The sequence below is a fragment of the Capricornis sumatraensis genome, chromosome 20 (assembly GCF_032405125.1).
Source record: "Capricornis sumatraensis isolate serow.1 chromosome 20, serow.2, whole genome shotgun sequence".
Classification (NCBI taxonomy): Eukaryota; Metazoa; Chordata; class Mammalia; order Artiodactyla; family Bovidae; genus Capricornis; species Capricornis sumatraensis.
In genome coordinates, this window is record NC_091088.1 from 1270780 (window position 1) to 1284247 (window position 13468).

Here is a 13468-nt window from a genome sequence, read left to right on the forward strand (position 1 = left end):
ATTCTTTTGGCCCCGGTATCGACGGGAGAGGAATCCCGAGAGGCCCCCTAGCAACTCGCATGGGTACTGGCCTCTCCTGAGGCCACCAGGGCGGGTCCCTGAGGTCCCCGTCGTAACTCGAGAACACCTGCCGCAACTCGAGAAAATCCAGGAAGTTCTCCCTTGCAGGCGAGATGAGGCCTATTTCCGATGAAGCGTCTGGAGACTAATGACACCTAACCTCTGGAACTTCGAAAGGGTCTTTCACACCCTTGCTGCAACTCAAGAAGTTCACCGCCATACCCGTCTCCACTCGAGAGGAAGCACGATGGTCCCGCCCACATCCAGAGGAGCCCCGTTTCCCCCTCGGAGCTCGAGATGAGGGATCCTTTTCCTGCTTTCAACGGGAAAGATTTCCCGGCGTTCCCGTCGCATCTCAATAGGAGGCACTCTCAACAGGAAAGGCGAGAGGAACTCCATGGTCGTACCACCATTCCAAGAGTCCCCCAGATGTCTCAGTCCATTCCAGAGGAACCTCTTTGCCCTGCACTGGCTCATCTTTCACGCCGAGGATCGACTCACACCACGGTGGCACGTGGGACAGCCCTGTGGGAAAGCCTCCAGGGAAACACACAGATCCTTTGATCCACGCGACGGGAAGCGTGACATTGCTGCTACAGCCTGGAAGGAAAGCGCACGTGCATGCCCCCACTCGAGACGAGGCCTGACTCCCTTGGGGAGACTGCAGAAGTACCCAAAGATCCATGTCAGCCCCTGAGAGGAATCCTCGGTTCCGGCCCTGACTCCACACAAGGATTTTGGCCCTGGTATCAACGGGAGAGGAATCCCGAGAGGCCCCCTAGCAACTCGCATGGGGACTGGCCTCTCCTGAGGCCACCAGGGCGGGTCCCTGAGGTCCCCGTCGTAACTCGAGAACACCTGCCGCAACTCGAGAAAATCCAGGAAGTTCTCCCTTCCAGGCGAGATGAGGCCTATTTCCGATGAGGCGTCTGGAGACTAATGACACCTAACCTCTGGAACTTCGAAAGGGTCTTTCACACCCTTGCTGCAACTCAAGAAGTTCACCGCCATACCCGTCTCCACTCGAGAGGAAGCACGATGGACCCGCCAACATTCAGAGGAGCCCCGTTTCCCTCTCGGATCTCGAGATGAGGGATCCTTTCCCTGCTTTCAACGGGAAAGAATTCCCGGCGTTCCCGTCGCATCTCAAGAGGAGGCACTCTCAACAGGAAAGGCGAGAGGAACTCCATGGGCGTACCACCATTCCAAGAGTCCCCCAGATGTCTCAGTCCATTCCAGAGGAACCTCTTTGCCCTGCACTGGCTCATCTTTCACGCCGAGGATCGACTCACACCACGGTGGCACGTGGGACAGCCCTGTGGGAAAGCCTCGAGGGAAAGCCTCGAGGGAAAACCACAGATCCTTTGATCCACGCCACGGGAAGCGTCACATTGCTGCTACAGCCTGGAAGGAAACCGCAAGTGCATGCCCCCACACGAGACGAGGCCTGACTCCCCTGGGGAGACTCCAGAAGTACCCAAAGATCCATGTCAGCCCCTGAGAGGAATCCTCGGTTCCGGCCCTGATTCCACACAAGGTTTTTGGCCCCGGTATCGACGGGAGAGGAATCCCGAGAGGCCCCCTAGCAACTCGCATGGGGACTGGCCTCTCCTGAGGCCACCAGGGCGGGTGCCTGAGGTCCCCGTCGTAACTCGAGAACACCTGCCGCAACTCGAGAAAATCCAGGAAGTTCTCCCTTCCAGGCGAGATGAGGCCTATTTCTGATGAGGCGTCTGGAGACTAATGACACCTAACCTCTGGAACTTCGAAAGGGTCTTTCACACCCTTGCTGCAACTCAAGAAGTTCACCGCCATACCCGTCTCCACTCGAGAGGAAGCACGATAGTCCCGCCCACATCCAGAGGAACCCCGTTTCCCCCTCGTAGCTCGAGATGAGGGATCCTTTCCCTGCTTTCAACGGGAAAGAATTCCCGGCGTTCCCGTCGCATCTCAAGAGGAGGCACTCTCAACAGGAAAGGCGAGAGGAACTCCATGGTCGTACCACCATTCCAAGAGTCCCCCAGATGTCTCAGTCCATTCCAGAGGAAGCTCTTTGCCCTACATTGGCTCATCTTTCACGCCGAGGATCGACTCACACCACGGTGGCACGTGGGACAGCCCTGTGGGAAAGCCTCGAGGGAAAGCCTCGAGGGAAAACCACAGATCGTTTGATTCACGCCACGGGAAGCGTGACATTGCTGCTACAGCCTTGAAGGAAAGAGCACGTGCATGCCCCCACTCGAGACGAGGCCTGACTCCCCTGGGGAGACTCCAGAAGTACCCAAAGATCCATGTCAGCCACTGAGAGGAATCCTCGGTTCCGGCCCTGACTCCACACAAGGTTTTTGGCCCCGGTATCGACGGGAGAGGAATCCCGAGAGGCCCCCTAGCAACTCGCATGGGGACTGGCCTCTCCTGAGGCCACCAGGGCGGGTCCCTGAGGTCCCCGTCGTAACTCGAGAACACCTGCCGCAACTCGAGAAAATCCAGGAAGTTCTCCCTTCCAGGCGAGATGAGGCCTATTTCCGATGAGGCGTCTGGAGACTAATGACACCTAAACTCTGGAACTTCGAAAGGGTCTTTCACACCCTTGCTGCAACTCAAGAAGTTCACCGCCATACCCGTCTCCACTCGAGAGGAAGCACGATGGTCCCGCCCACATCCAGAGGAGCCCCGTTTCCCCCTCCTAGCTCGAGATGTGCGATCCTTTCCCTGCTTTCAACGGGAAAGAATTCCCGGCATTCCCGTCGCATCTCAAGAGGAGGCACTCTCAACAGGAAAGGCGAGAGGAACTCCATGGTCGTACCACCATTCCAAGAGTCCCGCAGATGTCTCAGTCCTTTCCAGAGGAACCTCTTTGCCCTGCACTGGCTCATCTTTCACGCCGAGGATCGACTCACACCACGGTGGCACGTGGGACAGCCCTGTTGGAAGCCTCGAGGGAAAGCCTCGAGAGAAAACCACAGATCCTTTGATCCACGCGATGGGAAGCGTGACATTGCTGCTACAGCCTGGAAGGAAAGCGCACGTGCATGCCCCCACTCGAGATGAGGCCTGTCTCCCCTGGCGAGACTCCAGAAGTACCCAAAGATCCATATCAGCCCGTGAGAGGAATCCTCGGTTCCGGCCCTGACTCCACACAAGGTTTTTGGCCCAGGAATCGACGGGAGAGGAATCCCGAGAGGCCCCCTAGCAACTCGCATGGGGACTGGCCTCTCCTGAGGCCACCAGGGCCGGTCCCTGAGGTCCCCGTCGTAACTCGAGATCACCTGCCGCAACTCGAGAAAATCCAGGAAGTTCTCCCTTCCAGGCGAGATGAGGCCTATTTCCGATGAGGCGTCTGGAGACTAATGACACCTAACCTCTGGAACTTCGAAAGGGTCTTTCACACCCTTGCTGCAACTCAAGAAGTTCACCGCCATACCCGTCTCCACTCGAGAGGAAGCACGATGGTCCCGCCCACATCCACAGGAGCCCCGTTTCCCCCTTGTAGCTCGAGATGAGGAATCCTTTCCCTGCTTTCAACGGGAAAGAATTCCCGGTGTTCCCGTCCCATCTCAAGAGGAGGCACTCTCAACAGCAAAGGCGAGAGGAACTCCATGGGCGTACCACCATTCCAAGAGTCCCCCAGATGTCTCAGTCCATTCCAGAGGAAGCTCTTTGCCCTGCACTGGCTCATCTTTCACGCCGAGGATCGACTCACACCACGGTGGCACGTGGGACAGCCCTGTGGGAAAGCCTCGAGGGAAAGCCTCGAGGGAAAACCACAGATCCTTTAATCCACGCGTCGGGAAGCGTGACATTGCTGCTACAGCCTGGAAGGAAAGCGCACGTGCATGCCCCCACTCGAGATGGGGCCTGTCTCCCCTGGCGAGACTCCAGAAGTACCCAAAGATCCATATCAGCCCGTGAGAGGAATCCTCGGTTCCGGCCCTGACTCCACACAAGGTTTTTGGCCCGGGTATCGACGGGAGAGGAATCCCGAGAGGCCCCCTAGCAACTCGCATGGGGACTGGCCTCTCCTGAGGTCACCAGGGCGGGTCCCTGAGGTCCCCGTCGTAACTCGAGAACACCTGCCGCAACTCGAGAAAATCCAGGAAGTTCTCCCTTCCAGGCGAGATGAGGCCTATTTCCGATGAGGCGTCTGGAGACTAATGACACCTAACCTCTGGAACTTCGAAAGGGTCTTTCACACCCTTGATGCAACTCAAGAAGTTCACCACCATAACCGTCTCCACTCGAGAGGAAGCACGATGGTCCCGCCCACATCCAGAGGAGCCCCGTTTCCCCCTCGTAGCTCGAGATGAGGGATCCTTTCCCTGCTTTCAACGGGAAAGATTTCCCGGAGTTCCCTTCGCATCTCAAGAGGAGGCACTCTCAACAGGAAAGGCGAGAGGAACTCCATGGTCGTACCACCATTCCAAGAGTCCCCCAGATGTCTCAGTCCATTCCAGAGGAACCTCTTTGCCCTGCACTGGCTCATCTTTCACGCCGAGGATCGACTCACACCACGGTGGCACGTGGGACAGCCCTGTGGGAAAGCCTCGAGGGAAAGCCTCGAGGGAAAACCACAGATCGTTTGATTCACGCCACGGGAAGCGTGACATTGCTGCTACAGCCTTGAAGGAAAGCGCACGTGCATGCCCCCACTCGAGACGAGGCCTGACTCCCCTGGGGAGACTCCAGAAGTACCCAAAGATCCATGTCAGCCACTGAGAGGAATCCTCGGTTCCGGCCCTGACTCCACACAAGGTTTTTGGCCCCGGTATCGACGGGACAGGAATCCCGAGAGGCCCCCTAGCAACTCGCATGGGGACTGGCCTCTCCTGAGTCTACCAGGGCGGGTCCCAGAGGTCCCCGTCGTAACTCGAGAACACCTGCCGCAACTCGAGAAAATCCAGGAAGTTCTCCCTTCCAGGCGAGATGAGGCCTATTTCCGATGAGGCGTCTGGAGACTAATGACACCTAACCTCTGGAACTTCGAAAGGGTCTTTCACACCCTTGCTGCAACTCAAGAAGTTCACCGCCATACCCGTCTCCACTCTAGAGGAAGCACGATGGTCCCGCCCACATCCAGAGGAGCCCCGTTTCCCCCTCCTAGCTCGAGATGAGCGATCCTTTCCCTGCTTCCAACGGGAAAGAATTCCCGGCGTTCCCGTCGCATCTCAAGAGGAGGCACTCTCAACAGGAAAGGCGAGAGGAACTCCATGGTCGTACCACCATTCCAAGAGTCCCCCAGATGTCTCAGTCCATTCCAGAGGAACCTCTTTGCCCTGCACTGGCTCATCTTTCACGCCGAGGATCGACTCACACCACGGTGGCACGTGGGACAAACCTGTGGAAAAACCACAGATCCTTTGATCCACGCGATGGAAAGCGTGACATTGCTGCTACAGCCTGGAAGGAAAGCGCACGTGCATGCCCCCACTCGAGATGGGGCCTGTCTCCCCTGGCGAGACTCCAGAAGTACCCAAAGATCCATATCAGCCCGTGAGAGGAATCCTCGGTTCCGGCCCTGACTCCACACAAGGTTTTTGGCCCGGGTATCGACGGGAGAGGAATCCCGAGAGGCCCCCTAGCAACTCGCATGGGGACTGGCCTCTCCTGAGGCCACCAGGGCGGGTCCCTGAGGTCCCCGTCGTAACTCGAGAACACCTGCCGCAACTCGAGAAAATCCAGGAAGTCCTCCCTTCCAGGCAGGATGAGGCCTATTTCCGATGAGGCGTCTGGAGACTAATGACACCTAACCTCTGGAACTTCGAAAGGGTCTTTCACACCCTTGCTGCAACTCAAGAAGTTCACCGCCATACCCGTCTCCACTCGAGAGGAAGCACAATCGTCCCGCCCACATCCAGAGGAGCCCCCTTTCCCCCTCGTAGCTCGAGATGAGGAATCCTTTCCCTGCTTTCAATGGGAAAGAGTTCCCGGCGTTCCCGTCGCATCTCAAGCGGAGGCACTCTCAACAGGAAAGGCGAGAGGAACTCCATGGTCGTACCACCATTCCAAGAGTCCCCCAGATGTCTCAGTCCATTCCAGAGGAATCTCTTTGCCCTGCACTGGCTCATCTTTCACGCCGAGGATCGACTGACACCACGGTGGCACGTGGGACAGCCCTGTGGGAAAGCCTCGAGGGAAAACCACAGATCCTTTGATCCACGCGACGGGAAGCGTGACATTGCTGCTACAGCCTGGAAGGAAAGCGCACGTGCATGCCCCCACTCGAGACGAGGCCTGACTCCCCTGGGGAGACCTCAGAAGTACCCAAAGATCCATGTCAGCCCCTGAGAAGAATCCTCGGTTCCGGCCCTGACTCCACACAAGGTTTTTGGCCCCGGTATCGACGGGAGAGGAATCCCGAGAGGCCCCCTATCACCTCGCATGGGGACTGGCCTCTCCTGAGGCCACCAGGGCGGGTCCCTGAGGTCCCCGTCGTAACTCGAGAACACCTGCTGCAACTCGAGAAAATCCAGGAAGTTCTCCCTTCTAAGCGAGATGAGGCCTATTTGCGATGAGGCGTCTGGAGACTAATGACCCCTAACGTTTGGAACTTCGAAAGGGTCTTTCACACCCTTGCTGCAACTCAGGAAGTTCACCGCCATACCCGTCTCCACTCGAGAGGAAGCACGATGGTCCCGCCCACATCTATAGGAGCCCCGTTTCCTCCTCGGAGCTCGAGATGACGGATCCTTTCCCTGCTTTCAACGGGAAAGAATTCCCGGCGTTCCCATCGCATCTCAAGAGGAGGCACTCTCAACAGGAAAGGCGAGAGGAACTCCATGGTCGTACCACCATTCCAAGAGTCCCCCAGATGTCTCAGTCCATTCCAGAGGAACTTCTTTGCCCTGCACTGGCTCATCTTTCACCCCGAGGATCGATTCACACCACGGTGGCACGTGGGACAGCCCTGTGGGAAAGCCTCGAGGGAAAGCCTCGAGGGAAAACCACAGATCCTTTGATCCACGCCACAAGAAGCGTGACATTGCTGCTACAGCCTCGAAGGAAAGCGCACGTGCATGCCCCCACTCGAGACGAGGCCTGACTCCCCTGGGGAGTCTCCAGAAGTACCCAAAGATCCATGTCAGCCCCTGAGAGGAATCCTCGGTTCCGGCCCTGACTACACACAAGGTTTATGGCCCCGGAATTGACGGGAGAGGAACCCCAAGAGGCCCCCTAGCAACTCGCATGGGGACTGGCCTCTCCTGAGGCCACCAGGGCGGGTCCCTGAGGTCCCCATCGTAATTCGAGAACACCGGCTGCAACTCGAGAAAATCCAGGAAGTTCTCCATTCCAGGCGAGATGAGGCCTATTTCCGATGAGGCGTCTGGAGACTAATGACACCTAACCTCTGGAACTTCGAAAGGGTCTTTCACACCTTTGCTGCGACTCAAGAAGTTCACCGCCATACCCGTCTCCACTCGAGAGGAAGTACGATGGTCCCGCCCACATCCAGAGGATCCCCGTTTCCCCCTCGGAGCTCGAGATGAGGGATCCTTTCCCTGCTTTCAACGGGAAAGAATTCCCGGCGTTCCCGTCGCATCTCAAGAGGAGGCATTCTCAACAGGAAAGGCGAGAGGAACTCCATGGTCGTACCACCATTCCAAGAGTCCCCCAGATGTCTCAGTCCATTCCAGAGGAACCTCTTTGCCCTGCACTGGCTCATCTTTCACGCCTAGGATCGACTCACACCACGGTGGCACGTGGGACAGCCCTGTGGGAAAGCCTCGAGGGAAAGCCTCGAGGGAAAACCACAGATCCTTTGATCCACGCGACGGGAAGCGTGACATTGCTGCTACAGCCTGGAAGGAAAGCGCACGTGCATGCCCCCACTCGAGACGAGGCCTGACTCCCCTGGGGAGACTCCAGAAGTACCCAAAGATCCATGTCACCCATGAGAGGAATCCTCGGTTCCGGCCCTGACTCCACACAAGGTTTTTGGCCCCGGCATCGACGAGAGAGAAATCCCGAGAGGCCCCCTAGCAACTCGCATGGGGACTGGCCTCTCCTGAGGCCACCAGGACGGGTCCCTGAGGTCCCCGTCGTAACTCGAGAACACCTGCCGCAACTCGAGAATATCCAGGAAGTTCTCCCTTCCAGGCGAGATGAGGCCTATTTCCGATGAGGCATCTGGAGACTAATGACACCTAACCTCTGTAACTTCGAAAGGGTCTTTCACACCCTTGCTGCAACTCAAGAACTTCACCGCCATACCCGTCTCCACTCGAGAGGAAGCACGATGGTCCCGCCCACATCCAGAGGATCCCCGTTTCCCCCTCGTAGCTCGAGATGAGGGATCCTTTCCCTGCTTTCAACGGGAAAGAATTCCCAGCGTTCCCATCGCATCTCAAGAGGAGGCACTCTCAACAGGAAAGGCGAGAGGAACTCCATGGTCGTACCACCATGCCAAGAGTCCCCCAGATGTCTCAGTCCATTCCAGAGGAACCTCTTTGCCCTGCACTGGCTCATCTTTCACGCCTAGGATCGACTCACACCACGGTGGCACGTGGGACAGCCCTGTGGGAAAGCCTCGAGGGAAAACCACAGATCCTTTGATCCACGCGACGGGAAGCGTGACATTGCTGCTACAGCCTGGAAGGAAAGCGCACGTGCATGCCCCCACTCGAGACGAGGCCTGACTCCCCTGGGGAGACCTCAGAAGTACCCAAAGATCCATGTCAGCCCCTGAGAAGAATCCTCGGTTCCGGCCCTGACTCCACACAAGGTTTTTGGCCCCGGTATCGACGGGAGAGGAATCCCGAGAGGCCCCCTATCACCTCGCATGGGGACTGGCCTCTCCTGAGGCCACCAGGGCGGGTCCCTGAGGTCCCCGTCGTAACTCGAGAACACCTGCCGCAACTCGAGAAAATCCAGGAAGTTCTCCCTTCCAGGCGAGATGAGGCCTATTTGCGATGAGGCGTCTGGAGACTAATGACCCCTAACGTTTGGAACTTCGAAAGGGTCTTTCACACCCTTGCTGCAACTCAGGAAGTTCACCGCCATACCCGTCTCCACTCGAGAGGAAGCACGATGGTCCCGCCCACATCTATAGGAGCCCCGTTTCCTCCTCGGAGCTCGAGATGACGGATCCTTTCCCTGCTTTCAACGGGAAAGAATTCCCGGCGTTCCCATCGCATCTCAAGAGGAGGCACTCTCAACAGGAAAGGCGAGAGGAACTCCATGGTCGTACCACCATTCCAAGAGTCCCCCAGATGTCTCAGTCCATTCCAGAGGAACTTCTTTGCCCTGCACTGGCTCATCTTTCACCCCGAGGATCGATTCACACCACGGTGGCACGTGGGACAGCCCTGTGGGAAAGCCTCGAGGGAAAGCCTCGAGGGAAAACCACAGATCCTTTGATCCACGCCACAAGAAGCGTGACATTGCTGCTACAGCCTCGAAGGAAAGCGCACGTGCATGCCCCCACTCGAGACGAGGCCTGACTCCCCTGGGGAGTCTCCAGAAGTACCCAAAGATCCATGTCAGCCCCTGAGAGGAATCCTCGGTTCCGGCCCTGACTACACACAAGGTTTATGGCCCCGGAATTGACGGGAGAGGAACCCCAAGAGGCCCCCTAGCAACTCGCATGGGGACTGGCCTCTTCTGAGGCCACCAGGGCGGGTCCCTGAGGTCCCCATCGTAATTCGAGAACACCGGCTGCAACTCGAGAAAATCCAGGAAGTTCTCCCTTCCAGGCGAGATGAGGCCTATTTCCGATGAGGCGTCTGGAGACTAATGACACCTAACCTCTGGAACTTCGAAAGGGTCTTTCACACCTTTGCTGCGACTCAAGAAGTTCACCGCCATACCCGTCTCCACTCGAGAGGAAGCACGATGGTCCCGCCCACATCCAGAGGATCCCCGTTTCCCCCTCGTAGCTCGAGATGAGGGATCCTTTCCCTGCTTTCAACGGGAAAGAATTCCCGGCGTTCCCGTCGCATCTCAAGAGGAGGCATTCTCAACAGGAAAGGCGAGAGGAACTCCATGGTCGTACCACCATTCCAAGAGTCCCCCAGATGTCTCAGTCCATTCCAGAGGAACCTCTTTGCCCTGCACTGGCTCATCTTTCACGCCTAGGATCGACTCACACCACGGTGGCACGTGGGACAGCCCTGTGGGAAAGCCTCGAGGGAAAGCCTCGAGGGAAAACCACAGATCCTTTGATCCACGCGACGGGAAGCGTGACATTGCTGCTACAGCCTGGAAGGAAAGCGCACGTGCATGCCCCCACTCGAGACGAGGCCTGACTCCCCTGGGGAGACTCCAGAAGTACCCAAAGATCCATGTCACCCATGAGAGGAATCCTCGGTTCCGGCCCTGACTCCACACAAGGTTTTTGGCCCCGGCATCGAAGAGAGAGAAATCCCGAGAGGCCCCCTAGCAACTCGCATGGGGACTGGCCTCTCCTGAGGCCACCAGGACGGGTCCCTGAGGTCCCCGTCGTAACTCGAGAACACCTGCCGCAACTCTAGAATATCCAGGAAGTTCTCCCTTCCAGGCGAGATGAGGCCTATTTCCGATGAGGCATCTGGAGACTAATGACACCTAACCTCTGTAACTTCGAAAGGGTCTTTCACACCCTTGCTGCAACTCAAGAAGTTCACCGCTATACCCGTCTCCACTCGAGAGGAAGCACGATGGTCCCGCCCACATCCAGAGGAGCCCCGTTTCCCCCTCGTAGCTCGAGATGAGGGATCCTTTCCCTGCTTTCAACGGGAAAGAATTCCCAGGGTTCCCATCGCATCTCAGGAGGAGGCACTCTCAACAGGAAAGGCGAGAGGAACTCCATGGTCGTACCACCATGCCAAGAGTACCCCAGATGTCTCAGTCCATTCCAGAGGAACCTCTTTGCCCTGCACTGGCTCATCTTTCACGCCTAGGATCGACTCACACCACGGTGGCACGTGGGACAGCCCTGTGGGAAAGCCTCGAGGGAAAACCACAGATCCTTTGATCCACGCGACGGGAAGCGTGACATTGCTGCTACAGCCTGGAAGGAAAGCGCACGTGCATGCCCCCACTCGAGACGAGGCCTGACTCCCCTGGGGAGACCTCAGAAGTACCCAAATTTCCATCTCAGCCCCTGAGAAGAATCCTCGGTTCCGGCCCTGACTCCACACAAGGTTTTTGGCCCCGGTATCGACGGGAGAGGAATCCCGAGAGGCCCCCTATCACCTCGCATGGGGACTGGCCTCTCCTGAGGCCACCAGGGCGGGTCCCTGAGGTCCCCGTCGGAACTCGAGAACACCTGCCGCAACTCGAGAAAATCCAGGAAGTTCTCCCTTCCAGGCGAGATGAGGCCTATTTGCGATGAGGCGTCTGGAGACTAATGACCCCTAACGTTTGGAACTTCGAAAGGGTCTTTCACACCCTTGCTGCAACTCAGGAAGTTCACCGCCATACCCGTCTCCACTCGAGAGGAAGCACGATGGTCCCGCCCACATCTATAGGAGCCCCGTTTCCTCCTCGGAGCTCGAGATGACGGATCCTTTCCCTGCTTTCAACGGGAAAGAATTCCCGGCGTTCCCATCGCATCTCAAGAGGAGGCACTGTCAACAGGAAAGGCGAGAGGAACTCCATGGTCGTACCACCATTCCAAGAGTCCCCCAGATGTCTCAGTCCATTCCAGAGGAAATTCTTTGCCCTGCACTGGCTCATCTTTCACCCCGAGGATCGATTCACACCACGGTGGCACGTGGGACAGCCCTGTGGGAAAGCCTCGAGGGAAAGCCTCGAGGGAAAACCACAGATCCTTTGATCCACGCCACAAGAAGCGTGACATTGCTGCTACAGCCTCGAAGGAAAGGGCACGTGCATGCCCCCACTCGAGACGAGGCCTGACTCCCCTGGGGAGTCTCCAGAAGTACCCAAAGATCCATGTCAGCCCCTGAGAGGAATCCTCGGTTCCGGCCCTGACTACACACAAGGTTTATGGCCCCGGAATTGACGGGAGAGGAACCCCAAGAGGCCCCCTAGCAACTCGCATGGGGACTGGCCTCTCCTGAGGCCACCAGGGCGGGTCCCTGAGGTCCCCATCGTAATTCGAGAACACCGGCTGCAACTCGAGAAAATCCAGGAAGTTCTCCCTTCCAGGCGAGATGAGGCCTATTTCCGATGGGGCGTCTGGAGACTAATGACACCTAACCTCTGGAACTTCGAAAGGGTCTTTCACACCTTTGCTGCGAATCAAGAAGTTCACCGCCATACCCGTCTCCACTCGAGAGGAAGCACGATGGTCCCGCCCACATCCAGAGGATCCCCGTTTCCCCCTAGTAGCTCGAGATGAGGGATCCTTTCCCTGCTTTCAACGGGAAAGAATTCCCGGCGTTCCCGTCGCATCTCAAGAGGAGGCATTCTCAACAGGAAAGGCGAGAGGAACTCCATGGTCGTACCACCATTCCAAGAGTCCCCCAGATGTCTCAGTCCATTCCAGAGGAACCTCTTTGCCCTGCACTGGCTCATCTTTCACGCCTAGGATCGACTCACACCACGGTGGCACGTGGGACAGCCCTGTGGGAAAGCCTCGAGGGAAAGCCTCGAGGGAAAACCACAGATACTTTGATCCACGCGACGGGAAGTGAGACATTGCTGCTACAGCCTGGAAGGAAAGCGCACGTGCATGCCCCCACTCGAGACGAGGCCTGACTCCCCTGGGGAGACTCCAGAAGTACCCAAAGATCCATGTCACCCATGAGAGGAATCCTCGGTTCCGGCCCTGACTCCACACAAGGTTTTTGGCCCCGGCATCGACGAGAGAGAAATCCCGAGAGGCCCCCTAGCAACTCGCATGGGGACTGGCCTCTCCTGAGGCCACCAGGACGGGTCCCTGAGGTCCCCGTCGTAACTCGAGAACACCTGCCGCAACTCGAGAAAATCCAGGAAGTTCTCCCTTCCAGGCGAGATGAGGCCTATTTCCGATGAGGCGTCTGGAGACTAATGACACCTAACCTCTGGAACTTCGAAAGGGTCTTTCACACCCTTGCTGCAACTCAAGAAGTTCACCGCCATACCCGTCTCCACTCGAGAGGAAGCACGATGGTCCCGCCCACATCCAGAGGAGCCCCGTTTCCCCCTCGTAGATCAAGATGAGGGATCCTTTCCCTGCTTTCAACGGGAAAGAATTCCCGGCGTTCCCGTCGCATCTCAAGAGGAGGCACTCTCAACAGGAAAGGCGGGAGGAACTCCATGGTCGTACCACCATTCCAAGAGTCCCCCAGATGTCTCAGTCCATTCCAGAGGAACCTCTTTGCCCTGCACTGGCTCATCTTTCACGCCGAGGATCGACTCACACCACGGTGGCACGTGGGACAGCCCTGTGGGAAAGCCTCGAGGGAAAACCACAGATCCTTTGATCCACGCGACGGGAAGCGTGACATTGCTGCTACAGCCTGGAAGGAAAGCGCACGTGCATGCC